Genomic DNA, 20,384 nt, shown 5'->3' with positions numbered 1-20,384 from the left:
AGTTGAGAACGACAGGGTGTTGTCCAGGATCACGCCAAGGTTCTTAGCACTCTGGAGGAGGACACAATGAGTTGTCAACGGTGATGGCGAGATCATGGAACGGGCAGTCCTTCCCCGGGAGGAAGAGCAGCTCCGTCCTGCGAGGTCAGCTTGAGGTGGTGATCCGTCATCCAACATGATATGTCTGCCAGACATGCAGAGATGCGATTCGCCACTGGTTATCAGAGGGGGGAAAGGAGAGATTAATTGTGTGTCGTCTGCATAGCAATGTATAGGAGAGACCATGTGAGGATATGACAGAGCAAGTGCTGTGGTGTATAGCGAGAATAGGAGAGGGCCTAGAACAGAGCCCTGGGGACACTAGTGGTGAGAGCACGTGGTGCGGAGACAGATTCTCGCCACGCCACCTGGTAGGAGCGACCTGTCAGGTAGACGCAATCCAAGCGTGGGCCGCGCCGGAGATGCCCAGCTCGGAGAGGGTGGAGAGGAGGAATCTGATGGTTCACAGTATCAAAGGCAGCCGATAGGTCTAGAAGGATGAGAGCAGAGGAGAGAGAGTTAGCTTTAGAGTGCGGAGCGCCTCCGTGACACAGAGAAGAGCAGTCTCAGTTGAATGACTAGTCTTGAAACCTGACTGATTTGGATCAAGAAGGTCATTCTGAGAGAGATAGCAGGAGAGCTGGCCAAGGACGGCACATTCAAGAGTTTTGGAGAGAAAAGAAAGAAGGGATACTGGCTGTATTGTTGACATCGGAGGGATCGAGTGTAGTTTTTTTTGAAGGGGTGCAACTCTCGCTCTCTTGAAGACGGAAGGGACGTAGGCAGCGGTCAAGGATGAGTTGATGAGCGAGGTGAGGTAAGGGAAAGGTCTCCGGAATGGTCTGGAGAAGAGAGGAGGGGATAGGGTCAAGCGGGCAGGTTGTGGCGGCCGGCCGTCACAAGACGCGAGATTTCATCTGGAGAGAGAGGGGAGAAAGAGGTCAAAGCACAGGGTAGGGCAGTGTGAGCAGAACAGCGGTGTCGTTTGACTTAGCAAACGAGGATCGGATGTCGTCGACCTTCTTTTCAAAATGGTTGACGAAGTCATCCGCAGAGAGGGAGGAGGGGGGAGGAGGGGAGGAGGATTCAGGAGGGAGGAGAAGTGGCAAAGAGCTTCCTAGGGTTAGAGGCAGTTTTCCTCCATTTCGCTCGCTGCCCGGAGCCCTGTTCTGTGAGCTCGCAATGAGTCGTCGAGCCACGGAGCAGGAGGGGAGGACCGAGCCGGCCTGGAGGATAGGGACATAGAGAGTCAAAGGATGCAGAAAGGGAGGAGAGAGGGTTGAGGAGGCAGAATCAGGAGATAGGTTGGAGAAGGTTTGAGCAGAGGGAAAGAGATGATAGGATGGAAGAGGAGAGAGTAGCGGGGGAGAGAGGCGAAGGTTGGGACGGCGGCGATACATCCGAGTAGGGGCAGTGTGGGAAGTGTTGGATGAGAGCGAGAGGGAAAAGGATACAAGGTAGTGGTCGGAGACTTGGAGGGGAGTTGCAATGAGATTAGTGGAAGAACAGCATCTAGTAAAGATGAGGTCAAGCGTATTGCCTGCTTGTGAGTAGGGGGGAAGGTGAGAGGGTGAGGTCAAAAGAGGAGAGGAGTGGAAAGAAGGAGGCAGAGAGGAATGAGTCAAAGGTAGACGTGGGGAGGTTAAAGTGACCCAGAACTGTGAGAGGTGAGCCATCCTCAGGAAGGAACTTATCAGGGCGTCAAGCTCATTGATGAACTCTCCAAGGGAACCTGGAGGGCGAATAAATGATAAGGATGTTAAGCTTGAAAGGGCTGGTAACTGTGACAGCATGGAATTCAAAGGAGGCGATAGACAGATGGGTCAGGGGAGAAAGAGAGAATGTCCACTTGGGAGAGATGAGACCTCTGGTGGCATGTCTTGTGGGGTATGCATGGGTGTCCGAGCTGTGTGCCAGTAGTTCAAACAGACAGCTTGGTGCATTCAACATGTCAATACCTCTCACAAATACAAGTAGTGATGAAGTCAATCTCTCCTCCACTTTGAGCCAGGAGAGATTGACATGCATATTATTAATGTTAGCTCTGTGTACAGTGCCTTGCAAAAGTATTCATCCCCCTTATGTGGACTTCATGTAATGGACATACACAAAACAGTCCAAATTGGTGAAGTGAAATTTAAAAAAATACTTATTTAAAAAATATATAAAAAATAATAATCGGAAAAGTGGTGCGTGTAAAGGTATTCACCCCCTTTGCTCTGAAGCCCTTAATGAAGATCTGGTGCAACCAATTACCTTCAAAGTCACATCATTTGTTATATAAAGTACACCTGTGTGCAATCTAAGTGTCACATGATCTGTCACATGATCTCAGTATATATACACCTGTTCTGAAAGGCCCCAGAGTCTGCAACATCACTATGCAAGCGGCACCACCAAGCAAACGGCACCATGAAGACCAAGGAGCTCTCCAAACAGGTCAGGCACAAAGTTGTGGAGAAGTACAGATCAGGGTTGAGTTGTAAAAAATATCCAAAACGTTGAACATTCCACGGAGCACCATTAAATCCATAATTAAAAAATGGAAAGGATATGGCACCACAGCAAACCTGCCAAGAGAGGGCCGCCTACCAAAACTCATGGACCAGGCAAGAAGGGCATTAATCAGAGATGCAACAAAGAGACCAAAGATAACCCTGAAGGAGCTGCAAAGCTCCACAGCGGAGATTGGAGTATCTGTCCATAGGACAACTTTAAGCCATACACTCCACAGAGCTGGGCTTTACGGAAGAGTGGCCAGAAAAAAGCCATTGCTTAAAGAAAAAAATAAGAAAACACATTTGGTGTTCGCCAAAAGGCATGTSGGAGACTCCCCAAACATATGGAAGAAAGTACTCTGGTCAGATGAGACTAAAATGGAGCTTTTTGGCCATCAAGGAAAATGCTATATCTTGCGCAAACCCAACAACTCTCATCGCCCCGAGAACACCATCCCCACAGTGAAGCCTGGTGGTGGCAGTATCATGCTGTGGGAATGTTTTTCATTGGCAGGGACTGGGAAACTGGTCAGAATTGAAGGAATGATGGATGGCGCTAAATACAGGGAAATTCTTGAGGGAACACTGTTTCAGTCTTCCAGAGATTTGAGACTGGGACGGAGGTTCACCTTCCAGCAGGACAATGACCCTAAGCATACTGCTAAAGCAACACTCGAGTGGTTTAAGGGGAAACATTTAAATGTCTTGAAATGGTCTAGTCAAAGCACAGACCTCAATCCATTTGAGAAGGTCAACATGTTGTGTAAATCAAATGATACGAACACCCCAAAAATCTATTTTAATTCCAGGTTATAAGGCAACAAAATAGGAAAAATGCCAAGGGTGTGAATACTTTCGCAAGCCACTGTCCATCCAAGGACCAGCAGTGCTTCCCTGTTCTGAGCCAATTGCAATTTTCCTAAGTCCCTCTTTGTGGCAGCTGACCACACGACTGAACAGTAGTCCAGGTATGACAAAACTAGGGCCTGTAGGACCTGCCTTGTTGATAGTGCTGTTAAGAATGCAAAGCAGTGCTTTATTATGGACAGACTTCTCCCCATCCTAGCTACTGTTGTATCAATATGTTTTGACCATGACAGTTTTCAAACCAGGGTTACTCCAAGCAGTTTAGTCTCTTAACCTCTAACGAGCCTCAACCCCGGATCCGGGATCTCTTGCCATGTGGAAATGCCCACTAACGTTCGGCATGAACTGGAAACGTGCCCAGCGGTTCAAAGTGTCTCAGAAATAAATGGCTCAAAATCGCACTAAACGGATATAAATTGCTATAAAACGGTTWAAATTAACTACCTTATGATGTTTTTAACACCTCTAACGAGTAAAAACATGACCAGAGAAATATTACTGGCTAAACAAAAGCTTGGAAGGAGGCGAGTCCGACGTCCTCCGTGCGCAAGGCGCAGGCAGCAAAGGGATGCTACTTCCGGTATTTGCTCTTTTATGCAGCCCCTGATTGCGCAATCGACTCCATTCAAAGCGTCATCACGTACTGACATCCAGGGGAAGACGTAAGAAGTGTCTGTTCTCCATAGCATTTACAGGACCTTTAAACTGACTCCAGATCAGGGCCAAGATGGTTCTGAAAATCTGACTCCCTATCATGAAAAGTGCTGTAGATTGAGTTTGTACCACTCAGAGACAAAATTCCAATGGCTATAGAAACTAGAGAGTGTTTTCTATCCAATAATAACAATAATATGCATATTGTACGAGCAAGAATTGATTAGGAAGCCGTTATATCTGTTGAGCAAATTATGCTAATGCGAAACAGCACCCCCTATAGTGCAAGAAGTTAACATTGCTCAATTCCACATTATTCATTACAAGATTTAGTTAAGGTTTAGGATTTAGTGAATGATTTGTTTTGAAATATTTAGGACTAACTTATTCCTTGCCATCCATTCTGAAACTAACTGCAGCTCTTTGTTAAGTGTTGCAGTTATTTCAGTCGTTGTGGTATCTGACGTGTATAGTGTTGAGTCATCCACATACATAGACACACTGGCCAGTAGCATGTTGTTAGTAAAGATTGAAAAAAGTAAGTGGCCTAGACAGCTGCCTGGGAATTCCTGATTCTACCTGGATTTTGTTGGAGATTCTTCCATTAACTTCTTGCAACTTTAGGGTGCTGTTCCGCATTAGCATATTTGTGTCTCAAATAAACTGCCTCGTGCAAATTCTTGATCGTACAATATGCATATTATTGTTATTATGGATAGAAAACACCTTCTAGTCTATAGAAGTTGGAATTTTGCTCTGAGTGGTACAGAACAATTTCTACAGCACTTTTCATGACAGGGTTCAGATTTCAGAATTTTTACCTCTGATCTGGGTCTGTTATAAGGCCACAGTGAATGCTATGAAGAAACCGACACTTGCCTACGTCTTCCTCTGGGTGTCTGTACGTCATCACGTTTTCAATGAAGTCGATGGGTATGCTCTCAAAACAGCCATATATAATGATCACAAAGTACAGAGACCGTCCTTTCTCAACTTGCGCCTCAAGCGTGAAGGCCATGAGCCTGCCTCGTTCCAATCGTTTCATACTCTAGCAGAATATTTCTTCCGGTCATGTTTTCACGTCTTTATAGTTGTTAAAAACATCATAATGTAGTTAATTTGAGCCGTTTTATATCAATTTATATCCGTTTAGTGCGATTTTGAGGAATTTCTTTGTTTGCGTCTGAGAATTGTACACGTTTTAGGGAGTCGGTCGTTGGTGTGTGGACATTTCGAAGGACAGAGACATCTATCGACCAAAAGACGTATAACATAGAAAGGATACATTGCCCAAGAATATGATGGAAGAACAGCTCAAAGTAAGCAATATTTAATATGATAAACCGTGTTTCTGTCGAAAAATTTTAAACGCATATCGCCATTTTGTTTGGTATAGCTTCACTGGCCAACCCTGTATTGAAAATAAGGATAATTTTAAAAATGTAAATCCGCGTTCATTAAGACTAATTTGTCTTTCAATTGCTGTCACCCTGTATTTTTTAGTCAAGTATATGATTAGCTTTCAATTAAACTAGATCACTCTGATAATGATCGTACCAGACATATTGAGGCTTGATTCCTAGTGATTTTTATGTGTAACCACGGTTTTGATGGCTAATATGCACCTTTTCGAACAAACTGTTATGTATATTGTAAAATGATGTTACAGGAGTGTCATCGGAAGAATTCTGAGAAGTTAGTGAAAAAATTAATATATTTTGGCGGTGATACGTTATAGCGCTCTTTGGCTGGAATCAGTGCTCTGGTAACGTTTGTTCATGTGGTAGCTAACTTATCGATTTATTGTGTTTTCGCTGTAAAACGCTTAGAAAATCTGAAATATGGTCTGAAATCACAAGAACTGGGTCTTCATTGCTATGCTTTGTCTATTTTATAAATGTTTTTATGATGAGTAAATTGGTCATACACGCGTCTATCTAGTAATTCTAGTCGATTTGTGATGGTGGGTGCAATTGTAAACTGTGATTTCACCTGAAATATGCACTTTTTTCTAAACAAAACTATCCTATACCTTGAATATGTTATCAGACTGTCATCTGAAGAGGTTTTTCTTCGGTTAGTGGATATCAATATCTTAGTTGAGCCGAATTGGTGATAGCACACTGGAAGATAGAAACTGATGAGTTAGAATAGTGTGTATATTTGCTAACGTGTTTAGCTAATAGATTACATATTTTTTCTTCCCTGTAAAACATTTTAAAAAATCTGAAATGGTGGCTTTATTCACAAGATCTGATCTTTCATGGTGTCTTGGACTTGTGATTTAATATATTTAGATGCTACTATTACTTTTGAAGCTATGCTAGGCAATATGCTAAGTAGTGGGGGGTGTGGGGGGTGCTCCGGATCCGGGGTAGAGGCTCGTGAAAGGTAAAGAACACCCTTTGTTGTCTGTTAGACAGGTAACTCTTTATCCACAATATAGCAGGCAGTATAAAGCCATAACACATTTTTCCAGCAACGTTTGTCGTCGGAAGGAGACCAAGGTGCAGCGTGGTAGTCATACATTATTTTATTTCAATGTTCCACCAAGAAAAAACAATAAACAATACAACGAACGAAAAGCTTCATCGTGCAAACTACATGCACTCAAACAATGTTCAGGGCGTGACAGTACCCCCCCCCCCAAAGGTGCGGACTCCGACCGCAAAACCTGACTCTTTAGGGGAGGGTCCGGTTGGGCATCTAGGATGGATGACGCAGGGCGTCGGGGGCGGCTCCGGTGTGGGGCGCATCGCCGGAAACTCTGGAACGTGGGTCGTCGCCGGAGAAACCGGACCGTGGATCGTCGCAGGAGGCTCCGGACCGGGGACCGTCGCTGGAGGCTCCGGACCGGGGACCGTCGCAGGAGTCTCCGGACCGGGGACCGTCGGAGGAGGTTCGGGTCTGTGAAACGTCACCGGAAGCTCCGGACTAGGAACTGTCGCCGGAAGCTCTGCACTGGGAACTGTCGCCGGAAGCTCTGGACTGTGGAGGCGCACTGGAGGCATGAAGCGTGGGACCGGTACAGGTGGCAACCGGGCTGATGACACGCACCTCAGGGCGAGTGRAGGGAAGAGGAACAGGACGGACATGACTGGGGACACGCACTTGAGGGAGAGMGKGAGGAGCAGGAACAGGACACACCTGACTGGGAAAGCGCACTTGAGGGAGAGTGTGAGTAGTMGGCACAGGACACACTGGGTTGTGAAGGTATACTGGAGACCTGGTGTGTATAGCCGGCATCAATTGTTCCGGAACTTTAACACACGTTTCAGGACGAGTACGGGGAGCTTATTCAGGTGGCACCAAACTGACAACACGCTCCTTTATTCCAAATCCGTGCGTCCTCCACCAACTCAACAACTCCCCCATTTCTCTCTCCTCCGAATTCTCCTTCTTCTCCCAGACTGGCTCTGGTTCACTCCTTGGCTCCGCCAACTCCTCCATGTACCCCCCCAAATTAAATTATTGGGGTTTCTGTGGCCTACCTCCCCACTTCGTCGCTGTCCCTCCTTCGCTGCTTCCACCTGCCTCCATGGCAGTCTCTTCTCTCCTGCTATATTGTCGTCCCAACTCCAAGATGTTCTCTCCCTAATCTCCTCTATCGACCAGGATGCCATTATCTCCAGGACACGCTGCTTGGTCCATTTTTGGTCGGATCTTCTGTCACTATCGTCGTAAGGAACGGACCAAGGCGCAGCATGGTATGCGTACATACTCTTTTAATGAATGAAACACTGAACAAAACAACAAAAACAGCTGCCTCTGATTGGGAACCATATCAGGCCACCATAGACATACAAATACACCTAGATAACCCACCCAAGTCACCATCACGCCCCAACCAACACAGAGAAAAAACAAAAAAACAGCTTACTATGTTCAGGGCGTGACAGCAACAGACTATGATCGATAATGTCAAAAGCCGCACTGAAGTCTAACAAGACAGCCCCCKAAAAAWTMMTATCATCAATTTCTCTCAGCAATCAACAGTCATTTGTGTAAGTGCTGTGCTTGTTGCATGTCCTTCCCTATAAGTGTGGTGAAAGTCTGTTGTCAATTTGTTTACTGTAAAAATACATTTAATTAAAAAAAGTTTACAAAGGGTTGGTAACAGGCTTGGTCGGCRATTTGAGCCAGTAAAGGGGGCTTTACTATCCTTAGGTAGGTGAATGACTTTTGCTTCCCTCCAGGCCTGAGGGCACACACTTTCTAGTTGGCTTAAATTGAAGATATGGAGGGGCAATATCGTCCGCAATTATCCTCAGTCATTTTCCATCCAAGTTGTTAGACCCCGGTGGTTTGTCATTGTTGATAGGAGTGAGGTTGTGAATTTCAGTTCTATAAATGATGGAAGTAGCGCAGTGAATGCTGCTCCACTGTATCTGGTACAATGCTCATTATATCTATCATAATACTCATTCTCTCCCTCTTGTTCTCTCTTCCTCCTCTCCTTCTCTTTCAAAAACCATGGTAATGCAGTATATGATGTGTTGACCTCATTCCATCCRAACCCCCCTCCCTCTCTCCTCTCTCTGTGTTTCTCTCCACCTCTCTCCCTGTGCTATTCTTGGCTCTGTGGTCCAAAGCTAGTGGCTCTAAATGGGTCCTGTCCTGCTTCTGTCCTCGCCCTCTGGGTGACCATGGAGACAGATGGTCCTGCCCTGGGTGGAGATGTAGGATAATGAGGAGACTGCTGATGTCACTGGGGCTCTAATGCACATCTTAAACGTACGATGTGACTTGTTATGTGTCTTTTTTGCTTTCATGTAAGCGGTTGGCTAGCTGGGCCAAACAAATGTCGTTTGTCGGAAATAGTTTGAACAGAATGCCCCAGAGGCACAGTGAAAGGATTTGGTTCTGTTTGAAAGTTTTTAGATTATGTCTGAACTCGATTGTCCTGCCATGCGTGACTCAGCTGAGGCCATGCAGATGTCTGCTAAGGATGTGTGTGTAGTCAGCAGTGGATCTCACACACACAAACACAGACGCACACGAGTAGGCATGCAAGCACGCACGCACGCACACACACACACACAAACACACACACACACACAGCCCCCAACCCCCCCCCCACACACACACTCAAGTTGTGACATTTAAACTCTTGTCATGACCGAGACTTCATGAGATATCTCATCCCATCCCTTACAATAGCTGACCTTTTAGATGAGGCTCTGGGTCACCATGTCAACCCAAACAAAAATCATATTAAACACAAAAGCTAAAAAGGGCATTCCGTGAATGGATTGGGAGGATTTGGCAAAGAGCAAAATTGGCAAATTTTCCATCCCCGTGTCGAGCATGGGAGATTAGAAAATCATTAAGGCCTGTGATCATTGGGAATCCTGTTATCTACGGATTAAGAGAGGGATACGGAGGGATGAAAAGAGGGATAGAGGGATGAATAGAGGGATATGATAGCTGGGGACTGGTTGTCAGTGGGCAGACTTTTGGAACAGAATCACAACTGTTGTTGGAGAGCGATTCTGTAGCCAATCTACAATTTCACCGGTTTCTGTCTCGTTTCAATACTTTTCCAGGCTGTTCATCTWGGAATGACATTTACATAACAATACAGATTAACAATGTTGCTACCAAATTACCACAGAGAAATTCGGCCTGAAGTATCATAGGTGGTTTCTAACCATTTCTTAMGATTTTTCTCCATAATAGGAATGTCTTGAGTTTGCCTTAAATGATACAGGCTTGGGCCCAACTGTTCTCTGTTGAATATGAGCCTTTGAAAAACCCACTCTGGAAATGCATTTTAATCATATCATAATTGAAAAGATGGAGGCTTGGATGAGAAATGCCACTGTTCTGATAACGCTGCAGCAATCATTGTTGGTTTTCCGAGAAGTAGCAGCAAAGATTCCATTTGCGCCCATGGGAGAATTCCATTGTAGCCATGACAGTAAGCAGGAAGGCTCCCGCTGGTGAATGGGGCAACGGCAGACGGCACTCGCAACCATAATTAATCTTTCCCTATGTCCCTTCGTCTCCACATCCCACTGTTCCTCCCTCTATCCACCCACCCGCCCACCATTGTCTCTCTATCTTTCGAGSTCCATCGTTTCCGAGGTGAAAGTGTATCATTTTGAGCGTGGGTTCTGAATGCTGAATGGCACCTCTCGACGGGAGAAATAGTTGTTCAACCAAGCTTTTATGACTTGAAGATAAGCATAAATGTAAGTATGGAGACAGAATAGACATTTTATTACTGGTTAGTTCATCCATCTTTTGTGTTCAAACCTCCCCGCTGRGCTCCATCCCTGTAGGGAGTCTCCCATTGTTAGGTAGAAGATAGGCCTTCTGTGTGACTATTTCAGGTTGTTGGAGAAGAATAGACTGTCACGGTATCCTCAATACTCATCTCCTCAGTTCGTTAATCGCCCGTCAGTGAGGGAGGCTGTAGATTCATTTCAAGTAGGAACCTCTCACTGAGCCTCTCTGAGGAGCACCAATAACAGATTCGATCATTGTTCAAGTCAAACGGGATTAATTCAATGGGTTCAGTTTAACGTAGAGTTGTTTTTTTTGGTTCCTCTTGTAACATGTGTCACCATGAAAGCTTAAAGTGAATTATTTTATTCAATATTGCCCCATACTAAAAGGAATCTTGCTATATGAGCCACGTTACAATTCCCACCAAATGGGTGTTAGAAGTGGGATGACAGCACGAGGCCATCGGCACGCACGGCCGGATGTGTGAGGGGGGCCATGAGGACGTGCCTTACCGTTCAGAGAGAGCAGTGTATCAGTCCTCTCTATATACTGTAAGCCATGTTCCAATTCCCACCAATTGGGTTAACCCAATTGGCACGATGCATGGTATGTTTGCTTTTCACGCCAACGACCCAGGTTTGTTTAAACCCAATGTTTAAATTGTTCTTAGTAAATCGAAATCATGTTTCTGTATCAATATGGATTTATTTCCTTTTTTTTCTCAAGCAAAAATCACCTAAATCCGTCTGTAGTAATTTGATAGATGAGACCTTTATTTGAATGCAGGTTTCTCTATACAAAATAACAAGTTATCCAAACATACCATCAGAGGGTGGGGGGGGACCTGTATCAGTGACTTTGGCCAGATAGACAGATCATCTGCAGAGATATACAATACCAGTCAAAAGTTTGGACACATCAACTCATTCAAGGGTTTTTCTTTATTTATACTATGTTCTACACCGTAGAATAACAGTGAAAACATCAAAACTACGAAATAACACATATGGAATCCTGTAGTAACCCAAAAATGTTTTAGATTCTTCAAAGTAGTTCACTCCGCGGTCCAACTCATCCCAAACCATCTCAATTGGGTTGAGGTCGGGTGATTGTGGAGAACAGGTCATCTGATACAGCACTCCATCACTCTCCTTCTTGGTCAAATATCACTGGAGAGACCTGAAAATAGCTGTGCAACTCTCACCATATATCCTGACATAGCTGGAAAGGATCTTCAGAGAAGAATGGGAGAAACTCCCCAAATACAGGTGTGCCAAGCTTGTATAGCGTCCTACTCAAGTCTGAATACTTATGTAAATGTGATATTTCAGTTAAAAAAATTCTATAAATTAGCAAAAAATAAATAATTAAAGACTGTTCTTTGTCAGTATGGGATATTGTGTGTTGATAGATAAAGAAAAACCAAAGAATTGAAACAATTTCAGAAATAGGCTGTAACTCAACAAAATGTGAGAAAAGTCAAGGGGTCTGAATACTTTCCAAAGGTACTGTGTGTGAAACACTGTATCTGTCTAGCCCACCACTCTTCCTAGGTTGTGGGTTCACGGTGGGCACGTGTGTGGTGTTTCGTTTATTTGATCATTTTAAACAAGGTACACATTACAAAAGTATGCACTTGATTCAGAATCATAGAGGAAAAATACAAAAACGTCCACAACTTATTTCCATTGTGGTCCTCGTCCACAATAGCATTTGGCATGTGTGGCAGTACAAAAAAAACAGAAAATGGCAGGTCAATTTTGTTATATAATGACATAAAAACACAACAACATATACATACTATCCACAAAGGAACACAATTTGGTCATCATCAATGGGCTAGAAGGGATTGCTCACAGAGGCACACTATCCATTAAACAGGATTTCACCCTCCTTTCTAAAGCTACTCAGAGTGGGAATTGTTTTGACAGAGGCAGACTATTCCACTCAGAGGCTCCTGAATATAAACAAATACCATTCCCTGTCAGGCTTCTGAATCTATACTCACTCACATTAGCTATCCTAGCTCTAGTGTTGCGGTTGTGTGAATTTCTAACATGGGGAAAGTAGTCAGACAAATACCTAGGAGCTGCCCCATGGATTAAAAACGGACTCCTACCAATATGAGTACATGAGATTCAACGCCACCCTAATCAGCTTGATCTGGGCTATCTGAGGGGTATACTACGAAGCAGGTTCAATGAGTTAGCCAGCTAACGTGTCTAAATATTCTTACGTAACTTTTATTTTTAAGAAAGATAAGCTTGAAATGGAAATMATCTAGTTGAGTTAACAACCACAACAAATATCTGAGTTTAGCTTTCTTAATGAACCAGAAAATGTGTGGTTATTTCTGGTTGTTTATCAGCTAGTTGGCGAACTCATTGATCCTATTTTGTATGTGGCAGGGTCTACAGACAATCAAGGACTGCAAAGGGAAAACCAGCCACATCGCGGACATGTCTACTGTTGTGAATTTTTATTCGAAAAATATTTAGATTTTACCCCTTTTTCGTGGTATCCAATTGGTAGTTACAGTCTTGTCCCATTGCTTCAACTCCCGTAGGGACTCAGGAGAGGGAAATGTCGAGAGCCGTGCGTCCTCCGAAACACAACCCAGCCAAGCCTCACTGCTTCTTGACACATAACCCAGGACCCGCATAACCCAGAACTCAGTCACACCAACATGTCGGAGGAAACACCGTACACCTGGCGACCATGTCAGCGGCAATGCACCCGGCCTGTCACAGGAGTCACTAGAGCGCGATGGGACAAGAACATCCCTGCTAGCCAACCTCTCCCCTAACCCGGATGACGCTGGGCCAATTGTGCGCCGCCTCATGGGTCTCCCGGTCGCGGCCAGCTGCAACAGAGCCTTGACTCGAACCATGATCTCTAGCACTACGATGCAGTGCCTTAGAACACTGCGCCACTCGGGAGGCCCCATTGTTGTGAATTGTTAGATACTACTGCACTGTTGGAGCGAGGAACACAAGCATTTCGCTACACCCGCAACAACATCTGCTAAATATGTCTATGTGACCAATACAATTTGACTTGATTTGATTTAGTATACCCCTCTGAAACTTGCTTTTTAGTAGATTAGTTAAGCCTTCAAACCAGGAAGTGCTAGCATAGTCAAAATGACATTGGATTAGCGCATTAGCTGGCACTTTCTTTGAATCTTTGCCCAACAGCTTAGAATTCCTAGCCAAGAGCTTGGTCCTGGCAGTGACCTCATCTAGTACCTTAGCGGCCATTTTCCCCCAGGTTGCTCAAGTTGCCATCTACTGTACATCTAGTGTACAAGTATTTAACTGCTGTTTTGGCTGTGAGTACCTATCCTGCTAGCTGTACCCTGAGGTGCAGAGATAACTCGTTGTCTATGAGCCATGCAATGACGTTTAGTGAGCTTCGCACTCAGTATACTCTCCAGTGTGGTTTGGTTTTTGGGAAACACCAGAAGTGCCAAATCATCTGCATAACGAAACGGGTGACATGAGCAAGCATCCTTCAGACCATTTAGAAAACATAGCATTGATCAAAGAGCTCACTGGTCTCAGGCTATCACCAATGTATGCTGAAATGTAGGAGGTCGAGAAAGCAGAGGAAGGTGTGTGCGTTTTAAACTGCTTGCCTGCTGTAAAAGACAGAGCTGATGAGCCCCTAGTGTCCCCCCCCTACCCCTATACCTCTCATTTCCACTCCTCCTTTTCCCCCCCTCTTATTCTGTCCTTCCCCAGCAATCTCACACTGACAACTCTCTGCTGACATGGGCAAGTTTGCAGAGAAAGGCTGTGTGTGTGTGTGTGTGCGTGTTGTTACTGATGTCTTGTTGTGGTTTCCTGGATGCTATCTGGCCCTGAATACACAAAGGGAGACTGTTTTTCATTGTGAATACTAAGTAGGTCTTTGGGAGGTGGAGAGAGTAACATATTTATAGTATCACCAACCTCTGTTATGTTCAGACCCAACCAACACATACACCATTACACAAGCCAGKGCTGATTTGGTTTTCGAACATATGTTTCATTCAAGAGACGCCACTACATTAGAGAGTAGGCTATGTTCAGTATGTAAGTAGCACGTTTTGTTTTGCATAGCTCTTATTGAATTAGAGACACTACTGTAACTTCAATTCTTAATCTCCTCTGTTCTTTGTGTCTTTTTAAACATTCGAGAGTAGGCTAGGCTGTGTTCGGTATATAAGTAACATCGCCACATCTCTCTGCTCCTTCTCTGAACCCTCATTAGTGAGCAATAAAATCCAACCATCCTTGGCCCATTATAGTAGTAGTATCACAGATGAAACATTGATCTCCTTTTAGGACTTTGTTTCTGCTGGTACACATTTATTGATCTGTCTCTCTTCATAGCACAGCAATGATTACAAGGTAAACAAGCAGCTCCGCGGCACCGTAATGATGGAAGTGTTGTTGTTTGGAGGATAACGAAGGCAGATGTCCCACTGAGCCACATTTGGCTGGTTGAGGCGAGAGGTCTCACTCTTACACATGGGAAAGGGGTTACCTAGTCAGTTGCATACCTGAAAGCATTCAACTGAAATGTGTTTAAGCCAACCCCCATGAATTAGAGAGGTCCGGGGGGCTGCCTTAAACAACGTCATCGGCGCCCGGGGAGCAGTTGTTATTGGGGGTTAACTGCCTTTCTCAAGGGCGGAACGGACCTTTCAGAACGGACCTTTCGACCCAGCGACCTTTCAGTTACTGGCTCAATGCTCTTAGCCGCTAGGCTAACTGCTGCACTTTCTAAGCGTGCATATGCTCTAAATACTGTTCTCCATTCTTTCTCTATCTCTCTCTCACCCTCCTTTCCTRTCTCTGAGGATGCTGGTATATTTACCAGAGGACCTGATCAAAGACAGAGGCCTCAGCCATGAAGGGTTCCCAATTAGCCTGAGCATGACTCAGAATATTCTCTCTCTCTCTTTCTCTCGCTCTCTCTCTCTCGCTCTCGCTCTKTCTCCTGAGCGATCATTTGTTTTCTAGTTATTCAAGTCATATGCTCGGTTGAACACTAAAAAGACTGAGGATGTGGCAAATTGGAGGAGGGAACGCATAAGAAAGAAACATGAAGGGAAATMATGTTTATTCACAACAAGATGGAAGAAACAGGAGAAAGAAGGAACACGGCTTTCAGTTGTCTTGCTGTGCCTGTTTCGTTTGTAGAGTGATCTAAAAATGTTTTAGTTTGAGCTGAGAGTTGATGTTGATTGAGATTCAAAGTCAAAGTTTGGGGAGAGGATATTTGTACAGCTAATAACTTCACTGACCACGTTTACATTATTCAGGATACTCAACTATTCTGTTTTTTGAGTTGACGCATATAAACATCATATCCCGTTTACATTAACCCAGTTATGAGAAACCCAGATAAGATGCCTGGGATATGGTGGTCTAAAATGGGATACTGTGGCATGTAAACATCTTGCCCCATTTCCTGTTGTTTTTACGGTCTGCGCAGGCTCAGTTTCACATATCATGGGTGTTGTGTGAGGATGTTTTCATCTGATTGTCAAACAAATCACTTCAAAAAGTGCACTTCCTGTGCAGTTCGATCCACCATAATAATTCCATCATAATTTCACAAACTATAATTAATTTACTATAATTTAATACTGGCTTTTTTCACCCCTAATTTAGAAAAGATTCTGCTTGTAATTTCCGACATTTGGTAGGCCATATAGTTTGATACATGCAACTTCTCTTCTGTCATAACTTGTTGCCCCAGAACACTAAATAAAGTAGTGCTCACCAGAATAATGCCTTACATCGATAGAATGAATGCATTAGTAATCTAGTTAACACCGGTAAAGTTTTCTGTTTCATTTAGGGACCGGGGAGAAAATGCAATCACTCCAAAACAGTGGAAAGATTGGTCCTGTGCAAAATGTCATGGTTTTAAGGAAATGGAAAGCTGAGAAAACAACGAAACACATTTCTGATACGACTTCAGTTCTTCTTGGGTACATATTMTATGTGGTTGAAATACTGTCTGCTTGCATAGCAGTGTCAAAGATAACACATTACACGCGCATTCGCATTATCTCAAYAGATGCTGAAAGATATCATTTTCATCCACTCCTTTTCCAGAGACAAAATTAACATTTGCTGTATAAGTTCACTGCAAGAAATGCATAATTCTGCAGGAGTTAATATTCCGTGTCCATATTTCAGTTACTATTCCATTTAACCCATACAGTATACTTCAATGAGGGATTTCATGGATACAGGGATACTAATGAGCGGGATATTAAAGTTGCATGTAAACAGCTTTTCCCGAATWACACCTTAAGSGGGATATGAGCTACTTTCTGGAATACTGTGTTAATGTAAACGTGGCCATTGACTGAGGCTTTAGAGAAATACACTCTGCTTCCACTGTACCTCCTCCCACCATGCAGCCACGGCCACCTATTGCTTCTTCTATTACATATGCTACAAGATCATCTTGTAGCATACGGTCAACTCCATCATCTTGTTTCCCCTTCTACTCTTCCCTCAGAAGGGTCCACCTACGATCATCAATCTCCCGTGCACCTTCTCCTTTCCTAGGAGTCACATGTTCAGGTTCTAGATCTATTCATGTTCTAGGACCGTTTATGTTCTAGTCGTGTTCATGTCCTAGGTTTGTTGTTCTAGGTGCCAGAGTTCTAGGTCTGTTCTCTCTCTGAGCCAGTTGTATTTATTATTATTATTATTATTGTTTTATTTACCTTTGTTTCAACAGGGAAATCATATTGAAACTAAGGTCTCTTTTGCAAATGAGCCCTGCACAATYCAAAACGAACACATSAATAGGCAGGTATAGATAAACCCACATTAAGTTAAATAAAGGTTAAATAAAACATATTTTAGAGATGATTCTAAAAAATACTCTCTCTGGCARCCTAACGGCTGATTTACTTACATCTGTAGACACCAAAGGAGTCTCCAGAGTGAACCAARCYTGTGAGTGGGTTTGACAACTAATCTTAACGGTGAAGCTAGGTAAATGGGAAGCTTGTGGAGCAGGACTTTGTCAACAAAAAGAGCGCAATCGTGTGATCTACGTGACATTAGAGATCACTTTAAAGATGTATACTGTAGATCACTATCTGAGTGCGAGGGTAATGATGCGCCGCAAATGGGACTCGTCCCAAACTCATTCTCTCCCCCTGTCTCCTGGAATAACCCCGTTAACATTCTCACACACAGAGATGCCAGGCAATACAAACACTGTCTCAATGACCAGCTACTGACCACTGGAAACATCAATACTGTTATCTTGTTTTCCATCAGTAGGTCATAGAATGAGTCAGAAAGAGTGCCCCATTCCTTAAGACCAGACCCAAAAGTAGTGCACTAAAATATAGGGAAGKGGGGTCCATTTCAGAATTTAAAAATAAATATCAAATAGACCTGTTTGTTTTTCTATTCGTGTYGACCAGGGATGGGCAACTTTGGTGGGGGTGGGGGCCACAGAAAATCTGAAGTCATCTTGAGGGGCGACGGTGACTCACGGTTCTGCATACCCTCATCCATACTGTACCTACACATGCAGTCAGAGCCTTAGCCTTTTGGGGGGCCCTAAGTGACATTTTCTTGCTGTCCCCATCTTGACAGCAGCGATAAACATTTKGTTTTTTTTAGTTCAGCTCTACAGATTTTGCCATGGCGCGTAAAGAAAATGTTGAAATGTTATGACTCATTTCATGCAATTCTTAAAAAAACAAAGATATTCTTCAGTAAAAAGGTTCTATATCAGTTTTAGAGAGCTTTGGAGATTATAACACAAGTAAGGGTGACATTTAACTCACGTAACTCAGTGGAGATTGAAGCAATATCCAGAGTTAACCATCCCTGAGACCGGGTCTCGTATGTCTATAAGTTAACAATGAAGTAAGGTACGCCGGAAGTTTATGCAGGAAGGCTTTATAAACAAAAAGAGTGCAATGCATCGATCTATGAAATTTCAAAGAAGGCCAGACTACTATCCGATGCAGAATGCAGTGATGTGTACTGAATCTATCATCCGTAATAAAGCYTAGTGTGTCTAATGGCTTCAATACAGTGGCAGTTGCATTCATATAGACAATACCCCCATAGTCTATAACCGGTATGAATGTCGACTGAATWATTTMTTTTCTGCTATTTAATGAAAGGTGTGACCTATTCCTGTAAAATAAGCCCATTTTAATTATTAATTTCTTAACTAATCAACATTATTTTTGAAAGAGTTTTTTGTCAATCCAGATGCCCAGATATTTATAATTGGGGCCACGATCAATGAGGGCACCATCCAATATACATATGTATAATTCATCAGATACATTTTCAGTTCAGCAAAGGCTTTCTGCAAAGCAATGAAAGCATACTGAAGCTCCAAAAAGAGCTTGGTCAACCATGCATACACAACAGTGTCATCTGCATACAGGTGTATGAAGAAAAAAAATTGCAGATAGACCAACATTGTTTATATAGACAGTAAAGAGTACAGAACCTAAAATCGATTCCTGTGGGACACCTTTCTTAATATAAAGGAAACCTAACTTAACACCACTAGAGAAAAACAGTAGTTAGAAAGTATCCAAGCTGCCATTTGATTAATGATTTTACCATTTGTGGAGAGGGAGCACATGGGCCASCTTCCAAATCCTATAGCACCCAAGATGATTGTCAGTGTCACACCCTGATTAGTTTCACCTGCCCTCATTATTGTCTCCACCCCCTCCAGCTGTCTCTTATTTCCCAAGTGTATTTATSCCTGTGTTTCCTGTCTCCCTGTGCCAGTTCGTCWTGTATGTTAGTCAAGTCTACCAGCGTGTTTTTACGTACTCCTTTTGCTATTCTCTTTTTGATAGTCCTCCCGGTTTTGACCCCTGCCTGACTCTGGACTTCTTTCTCACCTGCCTGATCATCCCGCCTGACCTTGATTCTGCCTGCCCTTCGGTACCTTTTGAACTCTGCCTGCCCTTCGGTACCTTTTGAACTCAATAAATATTGTGACTCCAACCCATCTGCCTCCTGTGTCTGCATCTGGGTCTCGCCTTGTGTCATGACAGTCAGATTACGAATGTGTCAATGACTCCGCAATCAGGGGAGCAGAGAGCTGCAGCAAGAAAGGATCAAGCAAATCATTTTGTTTCTAGGGTCTCTCTCTCCCCATCTCCGTCTCTCTCTCTTAATGTCCCTCTCATTCTCTCTCACTCTCTTTATTTCTTTCTCTCTGTCCTGCTCCCAAGGAGAAAGTTGTTGAAATMAAAACAAAGATMAACTAGAATTTGACTGATTTTCCAAACAAGCCAACTTGAGGCTGGGAGAGGGAAGAGCTTTTAACCGATTGACCAGTGTCAATTATACCACAGTTTCTTTCAAATAAAAACCCTGCAGAGGTAAAATGCTAATTAAAAGCATCAGCAATCAGCTACCGCCATCAGATTGGTTAGTTGTGTGACTGACAGCAGGTAAGAATTGGCAAATCAACACAGTCTGAATCCGCTGTTGTATAATAGAGGTATTGAACTAAAGATTCCCTTATTGGCCCCATACTGTTCAACACTCCAAACGTTGTCTGTAAGTGATGGACATGCTGTGCGGCGTTCTATTCCTCTGTAATTGAATACATCTGCTCTGCCTGTCCGATGACAGAGAGCTGAAGAAAAGAGATGGAGTGAATTAAAGAAGGATAGAGATTAGGAGAGAGGGGAGCATTCCCTTCATCTGGGTATAGGTGTAGTGAAATGATATCAGAGAGCTGTGGTAATGAGATGGACCAAAGCCATTCATCTCCTAAATTAAATGTATCCCTGACATCCTGAGGCTGGTATAGGAAAGAGCTGAGGTCCAGGAGAGAATTGTTATTTTTATCCATCTCTCTCTTTCTCTCTTCCCCCCTCTCTCTCTCTCTCTCTCTCTCGCTCTCTCTCTTTGTCTTTGTCCATCTCGCAATGTCACTCTTTCACTCTCTCTCCATCCCTCTGTCCCGCTCTCTCTTTTTCTCTCTCTCTCTCGCTCCCTCTCTGTGTCCATGTTCATACACTTGTCGTGACGTGACTATCGTTAATGTGATGACTGCTATTCATCAAATAATTAC

The 20,384-nt window shown here is 43.7% G+C and overlaps 1 long non-coding RNA gene across 1 annotated transcript in view; it reads left to right on the top strand.

The window, feature by feature from the left end:
• Positions 1–19,295, top strand: part of LOC139027434 (uncharacterized) — a 28,547-nt gene extending 9,252 nt beyond the window's left edge. The window contains exon 3 of the long non-coding RNA XR_011479515.1: positions 19,153–19,295. This is a non-coding gene — a long non-coding RNA (uncharacterized lncRNA). The remainder of the gene's footprint in view (positions 1–19,152) is intronic.
• The last annotated feature ends 1,089 nt before the right edge of the window (positions 19,296–20,384 follow it).

Source organism: Salvelinus sp. IW2-2015, unplaced genomic scaffold, assembly GCF_002910315.2.
Source record: "Salvelinus sp. IW2-2015 unplaced genomic scaffold, ASM291031v2 Un_scaffold16331, whole genome shotgun sequence".
Lineage (NCBI taxonomy): Eukaryota > Metazoa > Chordata > Actinopteri > Salmoniformes > Salmonidae > Salvelinus > Salvelinus sp. IW2-2015.
Note: the sequence above shows the minus strand (reverse complement) of the source record. Positions and strands in the feature narration are given on the sequence as shown.